The 18,036-nt window shown below is 37.5% G+C and overlaps 1 long non-coding RNA gene across 1 annotated transcript in view; it reads right to left on the bottom strand.

Annotated features, from left to right (window-relative positions):
• Nucleotides 1-11,901, bottom strand: part of LOC133648317 (uncharacterized) — a 381,760-nt gene extending 369,859 nt beyond the window's left edge. Inside the window, exon 1 of the long non-coding RNA XR_009825838.1 lies at nt 8,921-11,901. This is a non-coding gene — a long non-coding RNA (uncharacterized LOC133648317). The remainder of the gene's footprint in view (nt 1-8,920) is intronic.
• Nucleotides 11,902-18,036: the final 6,135 nt, after the last annotated feature.

The following is an 18,036-nucleotide window of genomic DNA, read 5'->3' on the forward strand; positions in this document are numbered from 1 at the left end:
CTTAAAAAATGCATTTTCTTACATTTTCTTACATTTACGGGTTTAGTCGGGACTCCTGATGACGTTTTGAGACATCTCCTACAACTACAGCACCAGAATTGTGCTGCTGAAGCAAGTCCGTTTTTTGGAATTTTTTTTTGTAAAAAAAAAGTTTTCCCAAAAAAAGCATTTTATGCCATTTTTAGGTTTTGTAGGGACTCCTGATGACGTTTTGAGACATCTCCTACAACTACAGCACCAGAATTGTACTGCTGAAGCAAGTCCTTTTTTTGGCATTTTTACGACAGGGTACCTACCCCCTTACGACATTTTAGCAAAAAATGTTTTTCTTAAAAAATGCATTTTCTTACATTTACGGGTTTAGTCGGGACTCCTGATGACGTTTTGAGACATCTCCTACAACTACAGCACCAGAATTGTGCTGCTGAAGCAAGTCCGTTTTTTGGAAAAAATTTTTATAAAAAAAAAGTTTTCCCAAAAAAAGCATTTTATGCCATTTTTAGGTTTTGACTCCTGATGACGTTTTGAGACATCTCCTACAACTACAGCACCAGAATTGTACTGCTGAAGCAAGTCCGTTTTTTGGCATTTTTACGACAGGGTCCCCCCTTACGACATTTTAGCAAAAAATGTTTTTCGTAAAAAATGCATTTTCTTACATTTTCTTACATTTACGGGTTTAGTCGGGACTCCTGATGACGTTTTGAGACATCTCCTACAACTACAGCACCAGAATTGTGCTGCTGAAGCAAGTCCGTTTTTTGGAATTTTTTTTTGTAAAAAAAAAGTTTTCCCAAAAAAAGCATTTTATGCCATTTTTAGGTTTTGTAGGGACTCCTGGTGACGTTTTGAGACATCTCCTACAACTACAGCACCAGAATTGTGCTGCTGAAGCAAGTCAGTTTTTTGAAATTTTTTTTGTAAAAAAAAAGTTTTCCCAAAAAAAGCATTTTATGCCATTTTTAGGTTTTGTAGGGACTCCTGACGTTTTGAGACATCTCCTACAACTACAGCACCAGAATTGTACTGCTGAAGCAAGTCTGTTTTTTGGCATTTTTACGACAGGGTCCCCCCTTACGACATTTTAGCAAAAAATGTTTTTCTTAAAAAATGCATTTTCTTACATTTTCTTACATTTACGGGTTTAGTCGGGACTCCTGATGACGTTTTGAGACATCTCCTACAACTACAGCACAAGAATTGTGCTGCTGAAGCAAGTCCGTTTTTTTGATTTTTTTTTACGACATTTTGCAAAATATTTTTTTTCCGTAAAATATGCATTTTCTTCTAATTTCTTCCATTTTCGGGTTTAGTCGGGACTCCTGATGACGTTTTGAGACATCTCCTACAACTACAGCACCAGAATTGTGCTGCTGAAGCAAGTCCGTTTTTTGGAATTTTTACGACAGGGTCCCCCCTTACGACATTTTAGCAAAAAATGTTTTTCTTAAAAAATGCATTTTCTTACATGTACGGGTTTAGTCGGGACTCCTGATGACGTTTTGAGACATCTCCTACAACTACAGCACCAGAATTGTGCTACTGAAGCTAGTCTGTTTTTTGAAAAAATTTTTGTAAAAAAAAAGTTTTCCCAAAAAAAGCATTTTATGCCATTTTTAGGTTTTGTAGGGACTCCTGATGACGTTTTAAGACATCTCCTACAACTACAGCACCAGAATTGTGCTGCTGAAGCAAGTCCGTTTTTTGGAATTTTTACGACAGGGTCCCCCCTTACGACATTTTAGCAAAAAATGTTTTTCTTAAAAAATGCATTTTCTTACATTTTCTTACATTTACGGGTTTAGTCGGGACTCCTGATGACGTTTTGAGACATCTCCTACAACTACAGCAGCAGAATTGTGCTGCTGAAGGAAGTCTGTTTTTTGAATTTTTTTTTGTAAAAAAAAAGTTTTCCCAAAAAAAGCATTTTATGCCATTTTTAGGTTTTGTAGGGACTCCTGATGACGTTTTGAGACATCTCCTACAACTACAGCACCAGAATTGTGCTGCTGAAGCAAGTCAGTTTTTTGGCATTTTTACGACAGGGTCCCCCCTTACGACATTTTAGCAAAAAATGTTTTTCGTAAAAAATGCATTTTCTTACATTTTCTTACATTTACGGGTTTAGTCGGGACTCCTGATGACGTTTTGAGACATCTCCTACAACTACAGCACCAGAATTGTGCTGCTGAAGCAAGTCCGTTTTTTGGAATTTTTACGACAGGGTCCCCCCTTACGACATTTTAGCAAAAAATGTTTTTCTTAAAAAATGCATTTTCTTACATTTTCTTACATTTACGGGTTTAGTCGGGACTCCTGATGACGTTTTGAGACATCTCCTAAAACTACAGCACCAGAATTGTGCTGCTGAAGCAAGTCCGTTTTTTGAATTTTTTTTTGTAAAAAAAAAGTTTTCCCAAAAAAAGCATTTTATGCCATTTTTAGGTTTTGTAGGGACTCCTGATGACGTTTTGAGACATCTCCTACAACTACAGCACCAGAATTGTTCTGCTGAAGCAAGTCCGTTTTTTGGAATTTTTTTTACGACATTTTGCAAAATATTTTTTTTCCGTAAAATATGCATTTTCTTCTAATTTCTTCCATTTTCGGGTTTAGTCGGGACTCCTGATGACGTTTTGAGACATCTACTACAACTACAGCACCAGAATTGTGCTGCTGAAGCAAGTCAGTTTTTTGGAATTTTTACGACAGGGTCCCCCCTTACGACATTTTAGCAAAAAATGTTTTTCGTAAAAAATGCATTTTCTTACATTTTCTTACATTTACGGGTTTAGTCGGGACTCCTGATGACGTTTTGAGACATCTCCTACAACTACAGCACCAGAATTGTGCTGCTGAAGGAAGTCTGTTTTTTGAATTTTTTTTTGTAAAAAAAAAGTTTTCCCAAAAAAAGCATTTTATGCCATTTTTAGGTTTTGTAGGGACTCCTGATGACGTTTTGAGACATCTACTACAACTACAGCACCAGAATTGTACTGCTGAAGCAAGTCCGTTTTTTGGCATTTTTACGACAGGGTCCCCCCTTACGACATTTTAGCAAAAAATGTTTTTCTTAAAAAATGCATTTTCTTACATTTTCTTACATTTACGGGTTTAGTCGGGACTCCTGATGACGTTTTGAGACATCTCCTACAACTACAGCACCAGAATTGTGCTGCTGAAGCAAGTCTGTTTTTTGAATTTTTTTTTGTAAAAAAAAAGTTTTCCCAAAAAAAGCATTTTATGCCATTTTTAGGTTTTGTAGGGACTCCTGGTGACGTTTTGAGACATCTCCTACAACTACAGCACCAGAATTGTACTGCTGAAGCAAGTCCTTTTTTTGGCATTTTTACGACAGGGTACCCCCTTACGACATTTTAGCAAAAAATGTTTTTCTTAAAAAATGCATTTTCTTACATTTTCTTACATTTACGGGTTTAGTCGGGACTCCTGATGACGTTTTGAGACATCTCCTACAACTACAGCACCAGAATTGTGCTGCTGAAGCAAGTCCGTTTTTTGGAATTTTTTTTTGTAAAAAAAAAGTTTTCCCAAAAAAAGCATTTTATGCCATTTTTAGGTTTTGACTCCTGATGACGTTTTGAGACATCTCCTACAACTACAGCACCAGAATTGTACTGCTGAAGCAAGTCCGTTTTTTGGCATTTTTACGACAGGGTCCCCCCTTACGACATTTTAGCAAAAAATGTTTTTCGTAAAAAATGCATTTTCTTACATTTTCTTACATTTACGGGTTTAGTCGGGACTCCTGATGACGTTTTGAGACATCTCCTACAACTACAGCACCAGAATTGTGCTGCTGAAGCAAGTCCGTTTTTTGGAATTTTTTTTTGTAAAAAAAAAGTTTTCCCAAAAAAAGCATTTTATGCCATTTTTAGGTTTTGTAGGGACTCCTGATGACGTTTTGAGACATCTCCTACAACTACAGCACCAGAATTGTGCTGCTGAAGCAAGTCAGTTTTTTGAAATTTTTTTTGTAAAAAAAAAGTTTTCCCAAAAAAAGCATTTTATGCCATTTTTAGGTTTTGTAGGGACTCCTGACGTTTTGAGACATCTCCTACAACTACAGCACCAGAATTGTACTGCTGAAGCAAGTCTGTTTTTTGGCATTTTTACGACAGGGTCCCCCCTTACGACATTTTAGCAAAAAATGTTTTTCTTAAAAAATGCATTTTCTTACATTTTCTTACATTTACGGGTTTAGTCGGGACTCCTGATGACGTTTTGAGACATCTCCTACAACTACAGCACCAGAATTGGGCTGCTGAAGCAAGTCCGTTTTTTTGAATTTTTTTTACGACATTTTGCAAAATATTTTTTTTCCGTAAAATATGCATTTTCTTCTAATTTCTTCCATTTTCGGGTTTAGTCGGGACTCCTGATGACGTTTTGAGACATCTACTACAACTACAGCACCAGAATTGTGCTGCTGAAGCAAGTCCGTTTTTTGGAATTTTTACGACAGGGTCCCCCCTTACGACATTTTAGCAAAAAATGTTTTTCTTAAAAAATGCATTTTCTTACATTTTCTTACATTTACGGGTTTAGTCGGGACTCCTGATGACGTTTTGAGACATCTCCTACAACTACAGCACCAGAATTGTGCTGCTGAAGCAAGTCCGTTTTTTGGAAAAAAATTTTGTAAAAAAAAAGTTTTCCCAAAAAAAGCATTTTATGCCATTTTTAGGTTTTGTAGGGACTCCTGATGACGTTTTGAGACATCTCCTACAACTACAGCACCAGAATTGTACTGCTGAAGCAAGTCCGTTTTTTGGCATTTTTACGACAGGGTACCCCCTTACGACATTTTAGCAAAAAATGTTTTTCGTAAAAAATGCATTTTCTTACATTTACGGGTTTAGTCAGAACTCCTGATGACGTTTTGAGACATCTCCTACAACTACAGCACCAGAATTGTGCTGCTGAAGCAAGTCCGTTTTTTGGAATTTTTTTTTGTAAAAAAAAAAGTTTTCCCAAAAAAAGCATTTTATGCCATTTTTAGGTTTTGTAGGGACTCCTGATGACGTTTTGAGACATCTCCTACAACTACAGCACCAGAATTGTACTGCTGAAGCAAGTCCGTTTTTTGGCATTTTTACGACAGGGTCCCCCCTTACGACATTTTAGCAAAAAATGTTTTTCTTAAAAAATGCATTTTCTTACATTTTCTTACATTTACGGGTTTAGTCGGGACTCCTGATGACGTTTTGAGACATCTCCTACAACTACAGCACCAGAATTGTGCTGCTGAAGCAAGTCTGTTTTTTGAATTTTTTTTTGTAAAAAAAAAGTTTTCCCAAAAAAAGCATTTTATGCCATTTTTAGGTTTTGTAGGGACTCCTGATGACGTTTTGAGACATCTCCTACAACTACAGCACCAGAATTGTACTGCTGAAGCAAGTCAGTTTTTTGGCATTTTTACGACAGGGTCTCCCCCCTTACGACATTTTAGCAAAAAATGTTTTTCTTAAAAAATGCATTTTCTTACATTTTCTTACATTTACGGGTTTAGTCGGGACTCCTGATGACGTTTTGAGACATCTCCTACAACTACAGCACCAGAATTGTGCTGCTGAAGCAAGTCTGTTTTTTGAATTTTTAAAAAAAAAAAAAAAGTTTTCCCAAAAAAAGCATTTTATGCCATTTTTAGGTTTTGTAGGGACTCCTGATGACGTTTTAAGACATCTCCTACAACTACAGCACCCGAATTGTGCTGCTGAAGCAAGTCAGTTTTGTGGCATTTTTACGACAGGGTCCCCCCTTACGACATTTTAGCAAAAAATGTTTTTCGTAAAAAATGCATTTTCTTACATTTTCTTACATTTACGGGTTTAGTCGGGACTCCTGATGACGTTTTGAGACATCTCCTACAACTACAGCACCAGAATTGTGCTGCTGAAGCAAGTCAGTTTTTTGGAATTTTTTTTTGTAAAAAAAAAGTTTTCCCAAAAAAAGCATTTTATGCCATTTTTAGGTTTTGTAGGGACTCCTGATGACGTTTTAAGACATCTCCTACAACTACAGCACCAGAATTGTGCTGCTGAAGCAAGTCAGTTTTTTGGAATTTTTACGACATTTTAGCAAAAACATTTTTTCGTAAAAAATGCATTTTCTTACATTTTCTTACATTTACGGGTTTAGTCGGGACTCCTGATGACGTTTTGAGACATCTCCTACAACTACAGCACCAGAATTGTGCTGCTGAAGCAAGACCGTTTTTTTGAAATTTTTTTACGACATTTTGCAAAATATTTTTTTTCCGTAAAATATGCATTTTCTTCTAATTTCTTCCATTTTCGGGTTTAGTCGGGACTCCTGATGACGTTTTGAGACATCTCCTACAACTACAGCACCAGAATCGTGCTGCTGAAGCAAGTCCGTTTTTTGGAATTTTTACGACATTTTAGCAAAAAATGTTTTTCTTAAAAAATGCATTTTCTTACATTTACGGGTTTAGTCGGGACTCCTGATGACATTTTGAGACATCTCCTACAACTACAGCACCAGAATTGTGCTGCTGAAGCAAGTCTGTTTTTTGAATTTTTTTTTGTAAAAAAAAAGTTTTCCCAAAAAAAGCATTTTATGCCATTTTTAGGTTTTGTAGGGACTCCTGATGACGTTTTGAGACATCTCCTACAACTACAGCACCAGAATTGTACTGCTGAAGCAAGTCCGTTTTTTGGCATTTTTACGACACCCTTACGACATTTTAGCAAAAAATGTTTGTCTTAAAAAAATGCATTTTCTTACATTTTCTTACATTTACGGGTTTAGTCGGGACTCCTGATGACGTTTTGAGACATCTCCTACAACTACAGCACCAGAATTGGGCTGCTGAAGCAAGTCCGTTTTTTGGATTTTTTACGACACGGTCCCCCCTTACGACATTTTAGCAAAAAATGTTTTTCGTAAAATATGCATTTTCTTACATTTACGGGTTTATTCGGGACTCCTGATGACGTTTTGAGACATCTCCTACAACTACAGCACCAGAATTGTGCTGCTGAAGCAAGTCGTTTTTTTTTTTATTTTTTTAACGACATTTTAGCAAAAAAAAAAATGTTTTCGTAAAATATACATTTTCTTACATTTACGGGTTTAGTCAGGACTCCTGATGACGTTTTGAGACATCTCCTACAACTACAGCACCAGAATTGTGCTGCTGAAGCAAGTCCGTTTTTTGAATTTTTTTTTGCGAAAAAAAGGTTTCCCAAAAAAAGCATTTTCTGCCAATTTCGGGATTTGTCGGGACTCCTGATGACCTTTTTTAGACATCTCCTAAAACTACAGCACCAGAATTGTGCTGCTGAAGCAAGTCCGTTTTTTGGAATTTTTTGTAAGGGTTCCCCCTTACGACATTTTAGCAAAACATTTTTTTTTTGTAATTTAGTGTTAAAAAGGTAATAATGTACTGTACTGTACATATTAATTGGCCACCGCCATCATCACCACCGTGCACCTACATTATGCGAGGGTGCTCTCGGTCCAATTGAACTTTTAATAGGATCCAAAGTGCACGACCTTTGACTGAACATCACACTGTGAAATTGGATTGTGGACTTTTTTTATGTTATTATCAAATCACACAGCATGTGAGAGTTAGCAGGCACACTTCCACTTTTCCCACTGCTCTATATCTAAGGGTGACCAGATCCCAATTCAGCAGGGGCCTCGTGTTATGTTGTGCTTATGCACAAAAACCTGGCGTACGTCCTTTTTTCCATGGTAAAGATGAAAGGTATCGAGACCGAACTTGATGTTGAATTGTGCGCTGTTTCACTCCAGGTTCGTTCTTCACATACTCACATTTGCTTTGCCGACATTTCAACAATGTAAAATAGATCGCGGCGAGGACACACGATTACCGTAATTTCCGGACTATAAGGCGCATTTAAAATACTTTTTTATTTCTCAGTGCGCCTTACACAGTTGCGCCTAATGTAATGAACAAGTTTGGTTGAGCTTACCCACCTCGAGGCTATTTTATTTGGTACATGGTGTAATTATAAGTGTGAGCAGTAGATGGCAGTCAAACATAAGAGATACATGTAGCCTGCACTATGATGGGTTTTAAGTAAACAACAGCAACATTTTAAATGTTCCGTTGAAAATATAGAACATTAGACACGGCGCTCAAAAATCTATCAAAATGTTTTAGCACGACTTTGGTCAGCTATGAAGCCGCACCGCTTGAAGGATTGTCGGCGCATTAAACATACGACTATTATTATGGTGTGTGTATAAGGTAAGACATTATCTGGCGTTTTGTTTCGCAATATTATGCAACTTTTCTTAACTTCTGGTACCTGCTGATCTGTATTTGGGATCTGCATGAGTCCTGAAAAATTGTGTGTCCGCCTTTGTAGTTAATAAGCTTCTTCTTTTTCTCTATCTTCTTGTTATGTGACATTCATCCTCCGCTGTTGGCATTTCTAATATAAAGTAGTGTCAAGTTCTCACTTATATCTGTCAGTAAACTTGCCATGAAAGCGCTAAAACATACCGGTGTAGTGAGTTTACATTATTTACCCAAGGAAGTTTAGTTATTAGAGAGTTCCGGTTGAACGGTTTTTCACGGGACACATTTCCGGTGTGGTTGTTTCCGGATGAGGAGATGCTGCTCCATTATTGATTTGATTTGATTTCGTGTAGACCGCAATATGACTCAAGTAAACAACACCAACATTGTATATGCTCCCTTGAAAATATAGAACATTACACACGGCGCTCAAAAACCTATCAAAATGTTTTAGTAGGACTTTGGTCAGCTATGAAACTGCACCGCTTGATGGATTGTACTGTGCTTCAACATAGGAGTATTATTATGGTGTGTGTATAAGGTAAGACATATTTTCTGGTGTTTTGTTTCGCAATATTATGCAAAAGAAACTTTTCTTACCTTCTGGTACCTGAAAATTTGTGCAGGTCCGCCTTTGTAGTCCGTGCCGACACCGTAGTCGATAAGCTTCTTCTTTTTCTCCACCTTCTTGTTATGGGACATCCATCCTCTGCTGTTGCCATTTCTAATAAAAAGCAGTGTAAAGTTATTACTTATTTCAGTCAGTAAACTCGCCATGAAAGCCCTAAAACATACCGGTGTAGTGAGTTACCATTATTCACCCAAGGAACTTTAGTTATTAGAGTTCTGGTCGGACGGTTTTTCACGGGACACATTTCTGGTGTTGTTGTTTCTGGATGAGGAGATGCTGCTCCGTTATTGATTGAAGTAAAGTCTGAATGTCATTAAAACAGTTAGCTCCATCTTTTGACACTTCACAACAAAGATGACGGGGAGAAGACGCTGCCGAAGGTGAGCCACGTAAATAAGACCGCCCACAAAACGGCGCACCCGGAAGCGGCTTGAAGATGATGTGTAAAACATCATCTATGCAACATTTTGAGCAAAGAACCACCATTACATGTTATGTAGACCCCAAGGAAGTCTTTTACATTTAGAAAAAAATATATATATTATGACTCCTTTAATGCGCCTTATAATCCGGTGCGCCTTATATATGAAAAAAAGATCAAAAATAGACCATTCATCGGCAGTGCTCCTTATATTCCGGTGTGCCCTATGGTCCGGAAAATACGGATGTTTACCAATTTATCTAGGCCAGAGGTGTCAAACTCATTTTAGATCGGGGGCCACATTGAGAAAAATCTACTCCCAAGTGGGCCGGACTGGTAAAATCACGGCACGATAACTTAAAAATAAAGACAACTTCAGATTGTTTTCTTTGTTTAAAAATAGAATTTCTCAAAAATAAACAAATCGTGTTGTTTTTTTTACACTTACATGTTGCAGTTAATAGTGTTCTACCTTTAATTGTCGTTATTTATACTTTCTGAATAAATGACGTGATAATGTTCATCAGTCAACTCATTGGTGTTCATTTTCAATCTAAAAAGATTTTAAAAAAAATATCAAAATCAAATTACAGGATGTTATTTATGTAGTTTGCTAATTTTCTTCGACTGTTGCACTAACATCATGTGTTTTATTTTTTTTGTACATACTGTATGTAGCATCATCTACAAAGATACAAAGAATTGCCATTGCCACATCTAGTGGACACATTTAAAACAGCAGTTTCTTTCATAGAAAAATTTCAGCTCATTTGTATACTTAGCAAATTCATCCGGATAGAACCTGTTCACGGGCCTGATCCCTTTCATCTCAGCGATCGTATTTGTCACGTTTCATGTGTCAGGTAAAGCGCAATGAATGACTCCGCTTCCTAGTGTAAGAGTGAGCTTTTATAAGTGTGCCATGACAGCAGACTCTCTAATCGGTGATTAAAACAGCTGAAAAAAAATCAAGTCTTCCAGAGATGGGCACAGTCTACACTACCTGCTGTCTGAGGCGAGTGCACAGCATCCTGCGTGACCAACAACACCCTGCTCCTCACCTGCGGCCCTCAGGTAGAAGGAACAGGTCTATACGTGCCAGGACAACTTGCCAACAGCTCGTCTGTATCCTCAGGCAGTGACCCTCTCTCACATCCCACCCATGAACTGCAACGTCTAATTATCACTTCTATTGATCTGCCCTTTATACTGTACACTGCATCCGGAAAGTATTCACAGCGCTTCATTTTTTGCCACATTTTGCTATGTTACAGCCTTATTCTAAAATGGTATCAATTCATTTTCGTCCTCAAAACTCTGCGTTTCTGGGTGTTGTTGATAAATGCAACAACACCCAGAAACGCCGCTGGCTTCGCTCGGCCCGAGCTCATCTAAGATGGACTGATTGGTTGGAATCTGCGCTTTTGCATGATATACTAGTTACTACGGTAATCTTCTCAGAAAGCACGTAGTTTCAAAGTTGTATTTGTGTTGGTACTGCATCAAAAAGCGACATCAGTGTGTAAAGGATATCACCACATGGACTCAGGAACACTTCAGAAAACCACTGTCAGTAACTACAGTTGGTCGCTACATCTGTAAGTGCAAGTTAAAACTCTACAATGCAAAGCGAATGCCATTTATCAACAACACCCAGAAACGCCGCCGGCTTCGCTCGGCCCGAGCTCATCTAAGATGTACTGATGCAAACTGGAAAAGTGTTCTGTGGTCTGACAAGTCCACATTTCAAATTGTTTTTGGAAACTGTGGACGTCGTGTCCTCCGGTCCAAAGAGGAAAAGAACCATCCGGATTGTTCTAGGCGCAAAGTTGAAAACCCAGCGTCTGTAATTGTATGGAAAACTTGTTTTGTTTTTAATGTATGTTTTTATTGTTTTGTTTTTTTAATGTATTATATTCTGTTTTTATATGTTTAAATGGATCTTAAGGTCTGCAATAAAGATTGATGATATGGGGGTGTATTAGTGGGTAACTTACACGTTTGTGAAGGCACCATTAATGCTGAAAGGTACATACAGGTTTTGGAGCAACAAAAGTTGCCATCCAAGCGACGTCTTTTTCATGGCCGCCCCTGCTTATTTCAGTAAGATATCGCCGAGCCACATTCTGCACGTGTTACAACAGCGTGGCTTCGTAGTAAAAGAGTGCGGGTACTAGACTGGCCTGCCTGTAGTACGAACTGTGCTCTGTAAATAAACTCGCCTTGCCGACCGTTTTCTGTCGTGGACAACGACAATTTCAATAAACTACAAGTTAAAAAAAAGGCATGAACATTTCCCTCTTTTGGGTATTGAAAAAATGTATCGAACGGCGCCGCTCAAGTACCGATCCATACCAGACTGTGAATTTTGTGCATCGTTCGTGGCACCCTTTGTGTTTACGCGTTTCATGGGTCAGGATTGCACCACCTAACGCATTTTTGATACATGGTTACTATGCAGTGTGTGTGTTATTCACTATGACAATGACAATAAATGCATTGAACTGAATAAAAATCATGTTAGAGTAAATGAATACTTCTCTGATTTGAGGGCGAAGGCTTGTTCATGTGTCCTGTGATGAACTGGCGGCCAGTCTAGGGTGTAGGCCGGGGGTCAGCAACCCGCGTCTCTTTAGCACCGCCCTCGTGGCTCCCTGGACCTCTTTCAGAGATGTGTGAAAATGGAAAAAGATGAAGAACATTTTTATTTGAATATATTTTCTGTAGGAGAACAAACATGACACAAACCTTCCTAATTGTTAGAAGTCCCACTGTTTATGTTAAACATGCTTCACTGATGAGAGGATTTAGCAAGCACTGTTTTGTCCTACTAATTTCAGCGATCCTTGAACTCATTGTTGTTTGTTTACATGTACAACTTTCTCCGACGCTGCCACAGAAAGACGTGTTTTATGCCACTTCTTCTTTGTCTCATTTTGTCCACCAAACGTTCTACGCTGTGCGCGAATGCACAAAAGGTGAGCTTTGTTGATGTTATTGACTTGTTGGAGTGCTAATCAGGCATATTTGGTCAGAGCATGACTGCAAGCTAATCAATGCTAACATGCTATTTAAGCTAGCTGTATGTACATATTGCATCATTATGACTCGTTTGTAGGAATATTTGAGCTCATTTAATTTCCTTTACTTATGTCCTCTGTGCATTTCATTTATATTTGCATGTCTCATGACACATGATCTGTACGTAATATTGGCTGCATTTATGATAGTTGTTTGTGCGCCATGTTGTTCCAGACCACAGCAAACGTTACCCAGCTTGTAAAGATTGTAATAAATCCATTAGAAGAAGACAGTCTGCCTTTTCCTTTAACTTGGACACACACATTTATACCTTTGACCCTTATGAGCCAGTCATTTCCAGAAGTTATCTCATCATGTGAGAAGCCTCCATTTAAATAACATATTATTATTTGATCTTAATAGATTAAAAATGAACACCAATGAGTTGACTGATGAACATTATCACATCATTTAATCAGAAAGTATACATATCGACAAATAAAGGTAGAATACTATTGACCGCAACATGTAAGTGTAAAAAAAAAAACAACAACATTATGATTTGTACATTTTCAGAATGTGCTTGCTCTATTTTTAACAAAGAAAAAAACAAACAATCTGAAGTTGTCTTTATTTTTAAGTTATCGTGCCTTGATTTTACCAGTCCGGCCCACTTGGGAGTAGATTTTTGTCCATGTGGCCCCCGATCTAAAATGAGTTTGACACCTCTACATTAGAACTTACGAATAATGGATTGGTAGGTTCATCGTAGCCAGCCGTGTGTATTATTCTAATGACCCTTTTTTCAAGTTGAATTATTGAGCCTGTGTTTGTTCTATAAACATTTCCCCAAAATTCAACACAGTATGTTAGATATGGAAAAATAAAAGAATAATATAACTACAGCTGCAGCTATCGAATATTTTAGTAATCGAGTATTCTATCGAATATCCCGATCGATTAATCGAATAAATCATAATTTTGTTTAATTATACACGTTAAGATGTGCCCTCAATTATTGTGGTTGGCCTAATCGTCTTATTTCCTAAACGCCTGTTTTCATTATTGAAGGCTGACACGCACAGCTAAAAATGTGTATGTGCTAATAAAAACAGGTGCGCTCACAGCCCTATGTGCTGTGTGGTGTGACCGCATAAACAAAGTTCTTGTCTCTCGTGCGTTTTTGATGATTATCATACGGTGCCGTTTAAACGTTTTCTAAACTGGAGCGTACTTAAAAGAGCGGTGTCGTGCAGTGCAAGGGGGGGATGATCTGTGACGTAAACACGCTGTGCAACACCTAAACAGTCTGTGCGAAACGTGAGCTTTGACTACTGTTTAGTGAACCAGGCAAAATGCCGTAAAAAAAAATATGTACGACACCTCGAGGCAGCAACAATTCCTCGAATGTATTTTGTAATCGAATTACTCAAGGAATCATGTGCAGATATTTCTTATTCAGCATGTGTCTTACTTTATATAAAGAATAGCAATGGATTTGGATGTTTTTAGAATAGAATAGAATAGAATAGAAAGTACTTTATTGATCCCTCGGGGAAATTCAGCACCACAGTTCGCTCACAATAAAAATAAACACTAAGGTATTTTTTACATGTGAATAATATAAATACAGTCTATTATACAGCATTATTCACATGTGAATAATATAAATACAGTCTATTATACACAGTGTTGGGTTAGTTACTGAAAACCAGTAACTAGTTACAGTTACTAGTTACTTTATTTCAAAAGCAACTCAGTTACTAACTCAGTTACTTACACCAAAAAGTAATGCGTTATTGTGAAAAGTAACTATTTAGTTACTTGTTTTTTTCTTCTTTTTTTTAAAGCTACCATTAATGCCCTTTAAGCCTTCATTTAAGTACTGTTATTGCACTGGAGAATAATACAATCTGTTGAGCAGCGCTAGGAATTTTCAAAATGGGGTCCCAGGGACCCCATCAAGTCATAAAAATGGGGTCCTACAGTAAATTTTTGGGGTCCCACTTTTTGGTAAGCGTTTTGACAACAAAAAAGATAAACGTATGCATTATCCTGTTATATCTCACATTATATATTGTGTTTTGGAAAAAGGTTGTCATAACCGTTACTTAATTCATTAAAAAAAATAATAAAGAAAGAAAACAAATTTGTATACATATGTAAATGTATTCAGTTATAAACATTCATTCACTTTCTTCTTTCCTTCATGGATCTAAACTTTACCGCTGCTGGTAGTTTTTTCTATGTTTTTATTGAATAAGTTGTAGGTGTATTTATTTCAGTATAAAAGTGTAAAAAGTGTTTTGCTTGGGTCATGAAATGATGATAATGGTGTGCCAGGGCATACAAACATTTTATATTTAACGCTTAAATCTCTGGAGTCTACATCAACTTCAGATCTATCCCTCATTTCAAAATGTTTTAGTTATGTTGTTTTTTTGTCTGTTTGTTTTCCGCCCTTTTTTGTCAAACAAAACTATGTTTTTAATGGCAAACACACAAAATATGCAAAATCTTCCACCAAAAATATTTTTCAAAGTGGAATATTTGATGTGAAGTAATGGGAACCTTGGATAGGTCAATAATTCATAATAACATTGATTTTGAATCAATATTATGTTTTGAGCAATGACAGTTTGAAATAAATTGATTAATGTGGACCCCGATTTAAACAAGTTGAAAAACTTATTCGGGTGTTACCATTTAGTGGTCAATTGTACGGAATATGTACTGTACTGTGCAATCTATTAATAAAAGTCTCAATCAATCAATCCACTCCCTCGCTCTCTCTGTCCCTCCCTCACGAATGCTGCTGCGTGTGCACAATTAGTTTTGTTTTTAACCCCATCTTAACCCTGAACGTACATTGAAAATATACGCAACCCTGCCGGACATTTGAGGCATTTAAGAAACTCCGCCCGGGACAGCCCCGCAAAAGAAGACACATGGTCAGTCTAGAATATCTCCATGTTAAGAAACTCGGCTTCAGCTCCACCATGATGTCTTGTAAGTAAACACAGACACGCCCCCCCCCCCACCCCTCTCCACACCCACACACCCACACACACACACACACACACACACACACACACACACACACACACACACACACACACACACACACACACACACAGCGCCTCTTCTCTTGTCCCCGTTGTGACACAGGAAGAATTAAGTTAAGTTAAAGTTAAAGTACCAATGATTGTCACACACACACACTAGGCGTGGTGAAATTTGTCCTCTGCATTTGACCCATCCCCTTGGGGAGCAGTGGGCAGCAGCGGCGCCGCGCCCGGGAATCATTCAGAAGGACGACACTGCAACTCTCCAATAAAACACACTCAGATCTTCTGTTTTTAGCCGATACTACATAAGAAATGACATCAAATAACGCAGCAACGCATCATGTAGTAACGGTAACTGAGTTACTGAATATAAAAAATAACGCGTTAGACTACTAGTTACTTTGTAACGCGTTAGTCCCAACACTGATTATACAGCATTATTCACATGTCAATAACATAAATACAGTCTATTATACAGCATAATTCACATTTGAATAATATAAATACATTTAAGCACAGTTAAGTATTGTTTTCCCTTTAACATCACAAATGAGTTTGACATTTGAAGTTAATTGCTGACATGAATGGACTTTTCCAGCATATTATGTGTGTATGACTTTCACCTGTGTAATAGAATGACTTCATGCAACTTTTCTCGGAGGACAATTGAACACTCACCTACCGAAAATGCAAACTTCGTCGCTGTTCGGTGACCTTTGTCTAGCGGCAGAATGTCTCTCTCGTCGTGTTGATCTAAATGAGAAGGAATGAATGACATTGGAACAAATAACAGCGCTGACATGATAGGAGGCGTGTTAGTTAGCAACCTGTTGTATTCTGATGACGTGCTAGCGTCACTTCCGCTGGGACGAGACCGGAGCGGTTAAAAAACGTGACTTTCATTTATAATAATTGAATGGTGTGTGTTCAAATAACCCTCCTCGGCCTTATAACTGTTACAAGTCGCGCTGTTGACATCTTTTCTTGGGAAATGGAGTCGACTCCAGGGGGTCTTTCCGCGGGCTCTGCCATTTTGAAATATGACGTCACGACGCGACGTCATCACCACTCGGAAGTGTGGATCTTCTTCTTCTTCTTTTGTTTTTATAGCAGGTTGGCAAGCAACCTTCTGGTGTGCATTACCGCCACCTACTGACATGGAGTGTGGACCACTTCTAGAGATCACCTTAGCACAGACTTGGGCAAATGAACGTCCGGGGGCCACATGCGGCCCCTTAAGCTTTTCAATCTGAATAATATGAATAACATCATTAAAAGTTCAGTTAAAATGGCAATGATTGTCACACACACACACACTAGGTGTGGCGAAATTATTCTCTGCATTTGAACCATCACCCTTGATCACCCCCAGGGAGGTGAGGGGAGCAGTGAGCAGCAGCGGTGGCCGTGCCCGGGAATCATTTTGGTGATTCAACCCCCAATTCCAACCCTTGATGCTGAGTGCCAAGCAGGGAGGTAATGGCTCCCATTTTTATATAATAAAATACATGAATAAATATTATTCATACACTCTTATTCATACACTCTTATGCATACACTCTTAGTCATCCACTCTTAGTCATACACTCTTATTCATACACTCTTATTCATGCACTCTTATTCATACACTCTTATTCATACACTCTTAGTCATCCACTCTTATTCATACACTCTTATTCATACACTCTTATTCATACACTCTTATTCATACACTCTTATTCGTACATTCTTATTCATACACTCTTATTCGTACATTCTTATTCATACACTCTTAGTCATCCACTCTTAGTCATACACTCTTATTCATGCACTCTTATTCATACACTCTTATTCATACACTCTTAGTCATACACTCTTATTCATATACTCTTATTCATACACTCTTATTCATACACTCTTATTCATATACTCTTATTCATGCATTCTTATTCATATAATCTTATTCATACACTCTTATTCGTACATTCTTATTTATACACTCTTATTCATACACTCTTAGTCATACACTCTTAGTCATCCACTCTTATTCATATACTCTTATTCATACACTCTTATTCATACACTCTTAGTCATCCACTCTTATTCATATAATCTTATTCATACACTCTTATTTGTACATTCTTATTCATACACTCTTATTCATACACTCTTAGTCATCCACTCTTATTCATATACTCTTATTCATACACTCTTAGTCATCCACTCTTAGTCATCCACTCTTATTCATATACTCTTATTCATATACTCTTATTCATACACTCTTATTCATACACTCTTAGTCATCCACTCTTATTCATACTCTTATTCATACACTCTTATTCATATACTCTTATTCATACACTCTTATTCATACACTCTTATTCATATACTCTTATTCATCCACTCTTATTCATACACTCTTATTCATACACTCTTATTCATATACTCTTATTCATACACTCTTAGTCATACACTCTTATTCATACACTCTTATTCATACACTCTTAGTCATCCACTCTTATTCATACACTCTTATTCATACACTCTTATTCATACACTCTTATTCATACACTCTTAGTCATCCATTCTTATTCAT

Source organism: Entelurus aequoreus, linkage group LG04, assembly GCF_033978785.1.
Source record: "Entelurus aequoreus isolate RoL-2023_Sb linkage group LG04, RoL_Eaeq_v1.1, whole genome shotgun sequence".
NCBI lineage: Eukaryota > Metazoa > Chordata > Actinopteri > Syngnathiformes > Syngnathidae > Entelurus > Entelurus aequoreus.